This window comes from Panthera uncia (genome assembly GCF_023721935.1).
Source record: "Panthera uncia isolate 11264 chromosome A3 unlocalized genomic scaffold, Puncia_PCG_1.0 HiC_scaffold_11, whole genome shotgun sequence".
Taxonomy (NCBI): Eukaryota; Metazoa; Chordata; class Mammalia; order Carnivora; family Felidae; genus Panthera; species Panthera uncia.
The window spans coordinates 81,193,740-81,206,454 of record NW_026057578.1 but is presented as its reverse complement, the minus strand read 5'-3'; the positions used below and the strand labels follow the sequence as shown (position 1 = coordinate 81,206,454).

Genomic DNA, 12,715 nt, shown 5'->3' with positions numbered 1-12,715 from the left:
GTTTTAATCTCATGATGACCTTAGGGCCCCTTGTGGATCCACAGCCCCTCCCTTCCTGCCCCATTTTGCATACACACTCCCCTATCTCCCATCCATCCTCCACAGAAAGCTGCAAATCAAATTACCTAAAACATAGGGACCATTCAAATTAGCAGGGACCTGGCAAATTTCAGAACATCACATAACACTCATTAGGAGAGGTGAATCTTTGGTCCTGGAACGATACTCCTGGGTCGACTCTCTCAGATGGACTCAGGAATGTTATTTGGCCTCTTTAGGATTCATTTTTAGCAATTATAAAATGAAATTAAAAACACCTGCCTTGAGGGGGGATGCCTGGGTGGCTCAGTCAGTTGAGCATCCAACTTCAGCTCAGGTCACGATCTCACGGTTCATGAGTTGGAGCCCTGCTTCAGGCTCTGTGCTGACAGCTCGGCGCATGGAGCTTGGTTCGGATTCTGTATCTCTCTCTTTCTCTCTCTATATATGTCCCTCCCCCACTCATGCTCTGTCTCTGTCTCTTGAAAATAAACATTAAAAATTTTTTAAACAAAACAAAACAAAAAAACACCTGTCTTGAAATATGACTCATGGGATCAGAGGAGATGATTTATTTACTACTGAGAAAATATTTACTGAATGTTGTGTGCCAGGTCCTAAAGATGAAAGACACAGCCACTTCACTCCAAAGTCTACAAGGGGATCCCAGGCACACAGTAGGCATGCAGTAAGCCATCTCTATTATTACCATTGACAGTTATCTGGTGGCAACATGTGAGATATTTAACAAGTGACACGGTATAAGAAACTTTCTACAGGAATGAAGAGCAGTCTTAGAGCTATAGCAGGATGCTGGAGGCCTCCTAATATTTCAGGATCATGGGGAGTAAGGACCAGGTAGCCTGGGGGTAATGACCAAGCAGGCCATGGTAGCATGCCACACAGGAAACTCAAGGAAGCAACTATTTACCACCCAGGAGAGAAGTATGTCAATATTTTAACAACTGATGTGGTACTACAAGTGATATTACTATATTTTAAATAATAAATATGCACTTATCATTGAAAGTCTTATCCTACATGTTTGACATTTTCTCTTTTCTACCTAAATGCTACAATAAAGGAATAATGCTCCATTATGTATGTTGCTTTTACTGACCAATGATTCAAGGAAAATATAATCCTGGGTGAAGCTAATATTCCAATTCCAGCTCTGAAATGATACATATGTGTGATATGGCCAAGGGAGAGACATCCTGCCCTAGGCACCAAAGATCCGTCCCTAACCATCACATATGGACCCAAAGAAAAATTGAATGACTCCAAAATCAAAATTGAAGCATCACTGTGTCAGGTATCAGGGATTCCAAACCAGTGTGTTTGGATGTTCTGTCCTCCTGGGGCGCCTCTTGTACCATGAGGACTCACTTCCTCAGGGATGTCTGAAGTTTCTTTGAAGCCCGCAAGTCAATAAGAGGGGATGGGGTGGGGGGTCAGTTTTAGGAGAGAGGGAACAATACAAGAGATCTCTTAAAAAGCAGAGAAAGAAACCTCCGTGATATTCATTCCAATCACTGTAAAACAATACCTTGAGATAGCACCAACCTTCTGCCAGTTATTATTGTGTTTATTTGGCAGCATTCACCCCTCCCCCAAAATACTAATGATTAAAGTACATGAAGTAACATATTTCATCAAACAAAAAAATACTACAGTGAAAGAGTAAAAAACTGGAAAATTCCCATTCATAATGGAAATGATTATTATTACAAGAATCATAGCAAGTAATGGCACATTCTTACCTAATTGTGGCATACAGTCATGGGGGCTTAGAGTTTATAGTCATCTGGTCTATTTAATCCAGAAAACTGAAGGCCAGCAAGGTAAAATGTCCTATACTGAGGACTCTTGATCCTCAGCCCCAGAGCCAGTTACATCATGCTAACATTTCTTTCTCTCAATTGCAGAAAATAAGTGCACAAACACACAAAAGGAAGACACTGAGGAATAATCAATGCATCGTGAGACAGACATTCTTGGAAAAGACTTGTGATAAAATATTCTCTAAAGAATATACAAACACAGACATTTAAGATTATTATTCTAGTTGCCAAGACAACAAAGGAACAAAATCAGAGAAAGAAAGAACCAAGAACTCTTTCCTCAAGTTCTACACCCAAACCACATTGAGACTAAGAGTGAGGCACTTCTCACTTTGAAATTGTTGGCCCAAAGAAGGCACCCAAAATCAATACATATGCCTCTGATCACAGGAATCTGGGCTGCCTACAACCACGGAAGTACTACAGAGCAAAAGTATTCAACACCAGCATGCTGCAGGCCAGAGTAATCTGAGGACTATTTCCATTCACATGTGCCTAGGAGATTTGTTTAGGGGGAAGCAATCCAAAGGCCAACTGCAGAGTTCATTTTAATAGCACTGAGGTTTGTGTGCATGTCTAATCATGGGATCAGCAAATTACATGCCCTGTGCACAGACCATACGACCTCTGTGGGATTGTGGAACAACTGAGTGCATGTGGGAGAAACACTAAGAATGGAAAATTCACTGAGCAAGAGGCCAAATTGCGAAGCTGTTGAATGGGGCAGAAGAGCAGCAGGGGTAAGCAACATGCTTTGGGGCATCTCCTAAGCCTGGGGCACTGAACTAGGCACCAGAGAATTAACTCCCCCATCCCACCCCACCCCACTCTTCCCAAGTCACTAAAGAGGAAACCGCATCAACTCCTTTAACAAGTGGACAGCCCTCAAAGGAGGCTCTAAATGCTTGTCCTCAAAGGCAGACCAGAGACTGTAGAGATGTCAGGGAAGAATGTCCTTCCACCTGTCTGCCGGCTGTACCTCCTCTAGACTCTCAAAACTCATAAAACAAAAAGACCTTAAGGCCTTTGAACATTTAAAGTTCCTAGTAACAGACTAATGCAAATTAGCTAAACAGGCAAAGCATTAACAGAGTCACTGATAGTGAATCAGGAAATAAAGAGCTAACAGTTATACACATCCTTCTCCTCTCTCTTGTTCCACCAGCCCTGGTTTCCATCCCTCTCTTCATTATGTTATCATCTCCACACATAATCATATGTGTACTTGTGCCTGCACACACACACACATACATTTGACACGTACACACACAGTGATTACCAATTTGTGGTAGTAAAAAGGCCTGGACAAGATTAAATCCCAGAAATTTGGTAATAAGCTATTGTGAAAGACACTGGAAATGTCAGGAAATGAGGAAGACTATACTGCCTGCATAAACCTCTGACCTGAATTACAGAAAAGAAATATTGGGAAATTCTCTGTCCAAGAGAATCCTCTGGAACTTAAAACCCATGAATAGTGTTGCCAACACAGGAATCTTTCCTCTCTTACTTAATTCCTCCCAAGGATACACTCTCCACTGAGGACTAACTTCAGAGCATCTAAAAAGCCAGGATTTGTGAGCACACTAGGCTCTGAGTTTCTCAAAGGCAAAGCTGTATTTCTCTCCTCTTCATACATCAGTACCCAGCATGTAAGAGGTCCTCCTAGATGCCTATTGTTGTTAGAATGGCCTGCCCACTCCATGTGCCCACCCTACACAGAGGTATTCAATTCCCCAGTACACACCTCTGCCTCTTACCTGAGATTAGGCAGAACTCAGTACAGCATCACTATTAACATTTACCTTGATCTGGGTAGCAATCTTTAAGATACTTAACAAGTGGCACAATCCAAGGTCCCACTTACAGGCATGAATAGCAGTCTTAAAGCTGCAGTAGGATGCTGGATGTTGCCTACTATGACAGTACCATCCACTCATCCATTCAACAGATGCCTAAATACAGGTAGACACAGTTATTAGTACTAGGAATACATCCCATCCATGATTTCTTGGAATAGCCAGCCAACCACTACTAATTTTGAACAAATCAGTAAATAAACGCTGATCTGAAGAACACCTGCCATGTGCTAGGTTATGTCTGAGCACTTAATGGGAAATGATGTAATAGATATTGACTATGCCCTAAAGACACTAGCTATTTAGCAAAGTAACTGAGACCACACACAGCAAAGGAAAACTGGGCAAAGTTGATAGAATGGAGAGATCCCCAGTGAGAGAGAAAGTCACTGAATATTTTAGTGTGCAGAGGATGGAATCTGCCGGTCAGCCTAATTTAGCCTATTAGATCTGGGACTTGGTGACAGGTGGTTCTCTAAATACAGAGACTTATAAGATTGGTAGGACCCGAAGAGACTCTGAATAATAGAGAACAAACAGAGGGTTGATGGGGTTGTGGGGGGGGGGGGGCGCTAAATGGGTGATGGGTAGTAAGGAGGGCACTTATGATGAGCACTGGGTGTTGTATGTAAATGATGAATCTCTAAATTCTGCTCCTGAAAACACTATTACACTAGGTATTAACGAACTAGAATTTAAATAAAAATTTGGAAGGAAAAAAAAAAAGATTGGTAGGATCAGCACTGGTCAGAAATGTAAAGAAGGGAAAGAAGAACTAACAGTGATAGAGCACAATGTTGGGCCGTTATAGCCCTTACCTCGTGCGATTCTTCAGCAGCTTTTTTGATGTGAACTTTTGTCATTATGTTAAGCCGCCCAACATCCAAGCCCTATTCCCTTCTGGGAAACCCTTCACTATCTTACCCAATAGGATGTCCAGCATTAAGCAAGCTTTAAATGTGGAATGAGTGCCACCAAGAGTAATGGACCTGTGAGCCATGCAGTATCAAATAGGGTGCCTCCACGCAGTGGTGCATGGAGAGGTGGCAGGGTCCTAACAGGACTGTTCCTTCAGCTGAACTTTAGTTGAGATTCTGGCTGCTCAGTTCCCTTGATCTCTGCTCATTTTCCAGTCCTGTTTCCTTAGCCTTCTCAATGCCATGAGTTATCAGATACCCTTCCAATGAATTACTTTTCTACTTAACTAGAGATATTTTCAGTGCTTACTACAAACAACATTGACCAATACACCCCCGATATAGGCATCATTTTATAGATAAAGAAACTGAGGCCCTGGAAAGCTAAGTATGCAGCCAATTGGTGACAGACATAGGTTTTACGCTCAGGTTCTCTGACCTCAAACCCAGAGACATTTCCTCTACTTGCTATGTTCCTCAGGACATCTCTGGTTGCAAGTAACAGAAAAAATAACAACTGAAACTGGGTTAAGCGAAAAGGATATGTACTGACCGAATAGTTGAGATATAGAAAGCATACCTGGCTCTACTTCCCAAAGGATGTCAAGCCTATTAATCACTGGTATTTGCTCTCACTTACATGGATTTCACTCCCAGGAATTTGCCCCATTAAGGTGGCCTTCTCCAGGCTTATATTCTCATAACCACAAACCTAGAAGAAAGGGGGGAATTATTTTCCCCAAAATACTGAATGAAAATTGTTGGGTCTGACTCTCACTGAACCACCTCAGTGGCCAGGGACTGTATATACTATTGGCCAAGGCTGACTTGCATGTACTCCCCACCTCACACTCTGGTGGATTCAACATGCTCAGGCTGGTGGAATGATAGTTCCCAAGAATATCACAGTATTTTAACAAAAGAAAAGTGAATAGATACTGAGTGGCAAAACAACAGATGTCCACTGGTGTCTACTGCCTCTATAGTATGGGTGACATTCCTCTTTCCAAATGATCCCTTCTCTACACTGCAGTAGAGACTTTCTCCAAACTGAATCCTGCTACCCACCCACCCACCAGCCATAAGCTCTCTTTCTTTCCTCCCGACCAAAAATTTCTTTCAAATTCTTTTGTACACATTATATACACTAGAAAGTAAAATTACCTCTTCCATTGCATTGTAAACCAAAGCAAGAAACATTTCTGGGAGCCCCTGTGAAAAGGCAGATGTTAAGGGAGGAAATTCAAAGAGTGTGGAGGACTGACTGGCTCATCATGGCTTTTCTACTTCCTGAAATGGTATCACAGGGGCAGCCAGCCACTCTGGGTCCAAGTCAGTGGGATTTGATCCTAGGATCCAGAGCAGATACTAGTATGTCCAAAAGAGACTGCTAGGGGTCAAACTGCTAAGGAAAATCATGTCCAAAAGGTTTATAAAGAAAGAAAGCCCTGAGGTGAGCATTTAGATGTGGAGCTTGGAGCCAAGGGATCAGATGGCCATAGAAGTCAAAAGCAAGGAATACCACGAGAGGCTGAGTGTGGGTTGATACTGGCAATGAAACAGACTGAGAGGAAATGTTCGCATTTCCTTTGGAGTGCAGTAGGGTGGGCTGGCTCTACATAATGGACCTGACTGAACTGTACATTGGCCTCCATGAAAGGCCACCCCCACGGCCCCACCCAATTTGCTCCTTAGGTCTAGATTTTTACCCCCTGCAGCAACTCTAAAGTTGTTCCTAGAACTGAGCCTGCCACCTAGCCATTGATCCTTACTTGAAATTACAAAACTTCAATATTTACCAAATACCAAGTGCTAAGCTAAGACTTGGGCTAGGGGTTGGTGATACACAGATAAAAAAAAAATAGTAATAAATGTCAGTTTAAACTTTGAAAAAATTTTCTGAGGATGAGAGAAGCAGCTGAGCTTTAAAAAATGATAAAATATTAGTTCTACAATAGAGATTTATATAAGGTTGCCATAGGAACTCAGAAGGGGAACAATTAACCCAAGTGCCCTTAAAGTTGTGGGAGGGAACAGTGGGTAATGAAGGTAGAAAGAAAGTTGGGCCTGATTCTCCATGGGGTGGCACAGGTTGAGAAAGAAATAGGAATAGGAATTAGGGTTGGATCAAAAAACAGTTCACACCATGATCTGAAGTTCCTCCCTAGAACATGAGCCCTCAGCTTTGTATGCCCACTTCTTGGCATGAAGCCTTCTCCCTAGAGGAAACTCTGTAAATGTCTATGAATTAAACAATGAACCCTGCTTTGCCTTTGGAACAGAATGCAGACCTGTAAGACCGAGGGACATGGCTTCCTAAAACATTATCACAGCCTTTAATTTCTCATTATGACTCTCTGAGCAGTTTAATTAATAATTGCTATGGGAAGAGGAGAACAAAGTGATAATTAATAGCTACTGGCCAGAGCTACTGCTGAATTGAGTCCAATTATAAAACGAGCAATGCACACCCAAAAAGAAACATGAATTTCAAAAGTAAGTAAAGACCATGGGTAAGAGGGACCCTAAGGGATCTTCTCAATCTAACCAGTTGTTGAGTGAGGCGTGCTCCAGATGGGAAAGATGGAGAAGCAGTAAACATAAGCACTTGTCAGGAAATGAATCCTTCACCATGGTCAGCACTTGCCAGAAGGGCAAGCAAGCACTGCCACTGGGCTCCTTTCCCTCCCGACCAAAACAACATAGAGTAAGATAGAAACAGAAAAGGAGGAGCAAAGACTAGAGCCATCTTATCCAGCATGCCAAATGCCCAGGATGTTTCCCACAACCCAAGGATACCCAGCACTTCTGAGATGAACAAATCTCTAGGACTTGATGGCTGGCTCTTCAATTCCTCCTTTAAAAGGCAGCATGATCATGTTTTCAGAAAGGTAATGGCTACAAAACGGCTTATACACAAAGAACCTCCAAAACACTTGTTGTTTGAGTAGCCAGGTAACTGACTCCTCCACTGGTCCCTGGGGTTAACTTATATATTTACCCCATTGTCCCCATCAGGGATCCCCATCAGGGATCCTCCTGTGTTGTCTTTTCAATGTGTACTGGCTTCTCTCCACAAACCATCTTTTCCCCACAATGTAGGTCTTCAATTTTCAGTCTTTGAAAATTCATTACACCCAAACCATAATATAGCTAGCTTTATGCTTTCTTTTATGAAGAGTATTTTAAGAATATAGGATTCTTGGTATTAGGTACCTAAGAATTTTTCAAGTTCATTTAGGCTGCCCATTAAATAAAATCTAAATTTTTAAAGGAAAACATGTAATTTATAAAACCTATGCTAAAGAAAAAATTAAGAAAGTAGGCACACAATTCCTGTAAACTACAAATAATAATAATAATAATAATAATAATAATATGGAAAAATAGGCAGAAGAAAGAAAATTTTTTAAATATCAATGATGTCTATGAATTACTCAAGCACTGGTTGAGATAATTCTGGGTTTTTAAAATTGCTCCTTTAAAAAAAATCTCTGTTTTTCTACCCCCTAGGAAACACTGTTATCCTGAGAGTTACATGATATAAAGGTGACATTCTATGGCTGAGCCAAGGATTGCAATGGCTTGATCCAAATGCCCTGGCTTCCACCTTCCATTCCCCTTCTGATATTCATGAACTTGTAGGCTGGAGGTTCTAAGTTAACCTAATATATATTTATATATATACTTACATATATATATTTATATATATAATATGGAATATATATATATATATATATATATTTTTTTTTTTTACAGTTTACAGACTGCATTGCAGCAACTGTTGCTTACCTGTGAGCCCATCCACTTTCTTTGCTGGTTAAGATCTCAGAGTCTACACCAATTGCTGTCAATTTCTCCTTCACTAGAGACTCTACACACCGCAGAAAGAAAGGGAGGGTTGGAATACAAAAACTAAGTTTTCAATTCCAGCTCTGCTCTCCCTAGCTGTTCTCCTGCCCTCTCTGGGTCTCTCCTATCTCATCTGTAAATTATGGGTGGTCTTACCTGTCATCTCCAAACTATGGAAAGGTGTACATATGTATGGTGGAAGGGAGGGAAATGAGATGCAGGGTGGAAATGCTACAGCAAGACAGAATGTTTTCCACTTCTGACTGATAAAGCATCTTCTTTCAGGCAGAGAACTCAGTCCATATGCAATATGCATACCTGCCAGGTAGACTCCAAAGCACCCTCTCCTGGGTCTCTCTAGTCTTCCTGCCTCCATTAGAGACAGGAGTTACTGGAAGTGTCTCGGCACATCATGAAAATACTCTCTTCCTTTACAAAGCGTGTTGCAAACTCAGTGTCTAGTTCATCTCCCAGGACCCTGGGTTTTCTTGGTCAGTATATCAACATGTCAGTGGGTGTGATAGAACAGTACACTGAACTTAAATCCAAATTCCTGAATTCACCAGACTGGTTCCCCCTAATTTTATATTCTAAGACAGAGGACAATGGTTACATCACCCAATCCTTTCCTGCCTGGAGGCCAGGAACTACCAAAAACTACTTGGCTAATTATTTTCCAGAGTTTAGAAGATTGCTTAGTCCTCCAGCAAGTTTTGTTTTCAGGATGTTCCATGGGAACTTAGGATTTTTTCTCTTGCCCCCGCGCCCCGGAGCAAAAGTCAAAACCATCAATAGACTGCAACTCTAAATAGACTAATTCTCAACACTACCTGGCTTAAATTTAAATTCATCATTGTATTGCTATAGTTGTCCTTTCTCCTATTCCACTTGTTTACTTTTGTTGGACTTTTGCCCTCCCATCTGTAAGAGAAGAAACAGGAAAGAGCATAATAAGGTGGAGACTTAATATCAAAACTATGACTTACTTTTTCCATTCGTGTTTCTTTTATCAGAAGAAGAGCAAAAAGATGTATTTGGGGGAGTAGAGAAAAAGAGAGCAATGCATTGATTATATCTGCACTGAAATAAAAAATAAAGTGAGCATGAGTATTTTTTAAAGACTAAAGATAAATGAAGATCCATGGCCTAGAGAGGGGTAAGTTGATAGAATGGGAAAAATTGGTAAGAACCATGCTGACTTTGTTATTTTTTAATTTTTTTAATGTTTATTTTTGAAAGAGAGACAGAGTGTGAGCACAGGAGGGGCAGAGAGAGAGGGACACATAATCCGAAGCAGGCTCCAGGCTCCAAGTTGTCAGCACAGAACCTGACGCGGGGCTCAAACCCACAAACCATGAGATCATGACCAACTGAGTCACACAGGCAGCCCCTGACTTCATTCTTAATCTGTTTTCATGAATACATAATTTTCAGAATTTCTAGTTGTATTGAGAAATTTTCTCCCTTCCTTCTTGTAGATGCCAAAAGAACACAACAAAACAAAAAACAAACAAAAAAAAAAAAAACACGAAGAAAGAAATGCATTCAAGGATAAGGAAACACCTGACAACCCAGGAATTCTGATAATGCACTAACAGAAGCAGACCTGCAGCACTATGTATGACTGAAAGATTTCAGAACAGCTTTCCCAGAACTGGGATGTTTTTCCAAGTGAATAGACCTGGCATCAGCTTAGAGGAGAATCAGACACAAGTAGCCACTTAGAATTCATTTTAGAGATATTGGATATTGGAAAGAATGCTGTCTGAGCACAGGCCTGCAGAGTCCTGGGTCTGAGGGTGTGCATCCCCTCCGAAGGCAAGCTCTCCAGAGAGCTCTGTTTCTGGTAAAAACCAAAAGCCTAATATTTATGCATAGTCTGCTGGATATTCCTCACTGCAACAGTCATGCCTTAAAAGGTTAAAGCCCAGAGCTCTGCTGCTTTATAAAAGGCCAAAGAAAACAACCTGACTTATCATGAAGTTCAAATATATTTGGACAGGTTATTTAGGCTTTGTATATCATACAGTCTCCACCACAATTTGTGCTGAATCTACTCAACTATGCTATTGTAGGGCAAAAGCAATCATAGATAACGTAAACAAATGAGTGTGGTTCTGTTCCAATAAAACTTTACTTACAAAAATAGGCAGAGAACCAAACTTCACGCATTGGACATAGTCGGCCAACCCCTGCGTTAGAGAGTACAGGGCTTTGCTCAATAAGAAGCAGAGGTTTCTACTGAGGCCTCTTATTTGATGCTTTGTAAATTTTTCAGATTCACAGGGCTCTTTCCATCAGTTTGGTATGCCTTCAACTGCAGGTAACAGGTAACCTCCGCTGACTTATACAAATAGCAAGTTCTTAATTCTCCTGTAACAAGGAGCGCAGGGTTAGGTCACTGCTGCCCTCCTCACTGCTTTCTTGGACACAGGCTCTTTCCTCCACCTTTTTCAACCTGTTGGCTAGTTGAAAAACCAAAAGACAGCTGATGCTCCATTGGGCATCACATTTAAATTTCAGAAGGAAGAAAAGGCAAAGGATGAAAGGATGGGCAAACTATAATTTTTTTCTTTTTATCAGAAAAGCAAAATGTTCCCAAGAACACCCCTAAGTCCAGTTGATAAAATAGTTCTATTTGTATCACATTGGCTAGAACTATGGCATATGGGTGGCCACCCCTTGTTGAAAGAAAAGGTGAGGAATTTAGTATCTATTTTCCCAGCCTCTAGAGTACAGAAGTGAGAGGGAAATTGTTGGGGATGGGAATTGAGACACTAAACTATGCTCCTCTCTGGGTGTAGGACACTGTGTTGGTGATAAGAAAGGCATCCTAAGGCAGGTGGTCAAGCATATGCCTACCAGGAAGGGAGCTGTATAAGAGTGATCCCTGATGACAAGATATTGTAGGTTGCCTCTGTTAGAGAAAACCTTGATAACAAGTGAACTGATGCTTTTAATGGCCTTTACTGGTGTTTTAGTCACCAACAATGACAAGGTATCTAGTAATCAATGTTCCTATTGTCACTATTTGTGACTTTCCTCTGTGCTTGACCCAAGTATAAAAGAGGGATTTTGCTGTGACTCTATACAAAGACAGTTAACATAGGTAATCCTCTCTGCCATCACGAAAAGTATTTTACTATAGAAAGGCAAAGGGAAGACATAACATATTACATCATATACAGCTGAGATTCAGGAGGAGGAGGGACTTTTGGTGACTGAAATGCAGTCATCCCAACACTGACATAATATCAAGGTGAACTTACTGATTACATTTTTTGACAGGAAGCAGCCCTTCCATTTTAATGGCCACAAGTGGTTAGCTCTACAGTTTACAGTTTTGTCTTGTAAATGGTATGATGCATGGCTTTGAACCATGATCTCATAGTTTAAATCATTTTTATTTCCAGGAATTACTTTTCTGTGAACACTCTACATAGTTAAGGTTCAGAGGCAACCTTCAAAATAATGGAATTGTTCTTTTGAGAATTTTGCTCTGTGGGGGAAAAAAAGAGTTAAATTAAGCATAAGGCAATTTTCTGGAAGAGTGACAAGAGAAGAAATATCCAACCATACAACCATGATACACTCACATGAAATGCCACCATATCTGAGTCACATTTTTATTTCCAATGCAATTAAAATATACCTGTGATCATATGTTTTGCAATTTAATTATAAAATATAGATAATCACAACTCTTTAAAGCCTGTTCGAAATAATGCTCTTTACTTTCAAAGCAAGTTTATTACTATCATCTTACATGATCTTCATTGGCAGGTATGTGAAGTAGATAGGGCTTGCCTGTTTATGTCAAAGGAGAATCTTGTATAGAGAAGGAAAATGACTTGCCTGAGAGCTCAGAGATTCACACTGTGCCCTCAGTCCTCAACCAATGAATTGTCTGTTATCTACTTGCAAATGCAGAAAATTGGTTCATCTTATTTTTAAGATTACACTGTGTCTCCATGCCAATTTCTTACCACTTTATCCTGGCTTTTAAAATATTAAGTACGAACTTTGCAGTTTCCCACCAAAGCACCTGTTTTCCTTTCCATTCTGTATATGAATGTGAGTCTGAACTGGTTCTACTAGCTCTAAAAGTACCTCAATTGGGTCCCCATGACAAAGTGCAGTCACTTATACAAAGAAACAAGTTGAGTCACCTTCAGGTTCCAAAACCCTCAGATTAGATGAGCTA

The 12,715-nt window shown here is 40.7% G+C and overlaps 1 long non-coding RNA gene across 1 annotated transcript; it reads left to right on the top strand.

The window, feature by feature from the left end:
• Nucleotides 1–2,157: 2,157 nt before the first annotated feature.
• On the top strand, nucleotides 2,158–12,489 carry LOC125937036 (uncharacterized). Its single transcript, XR_007462222.1, has 2 exons — nucleotides 2,158–2,623; nucleotides 9,990–12,489. It is a non-coding gene; the product is annotated as an uncharacterized LOC125937036 (long non-coding RNA).
• The last annotated feature ends 226 nt before the right edge of the window (nucleotides 12,490–12,715 follow it).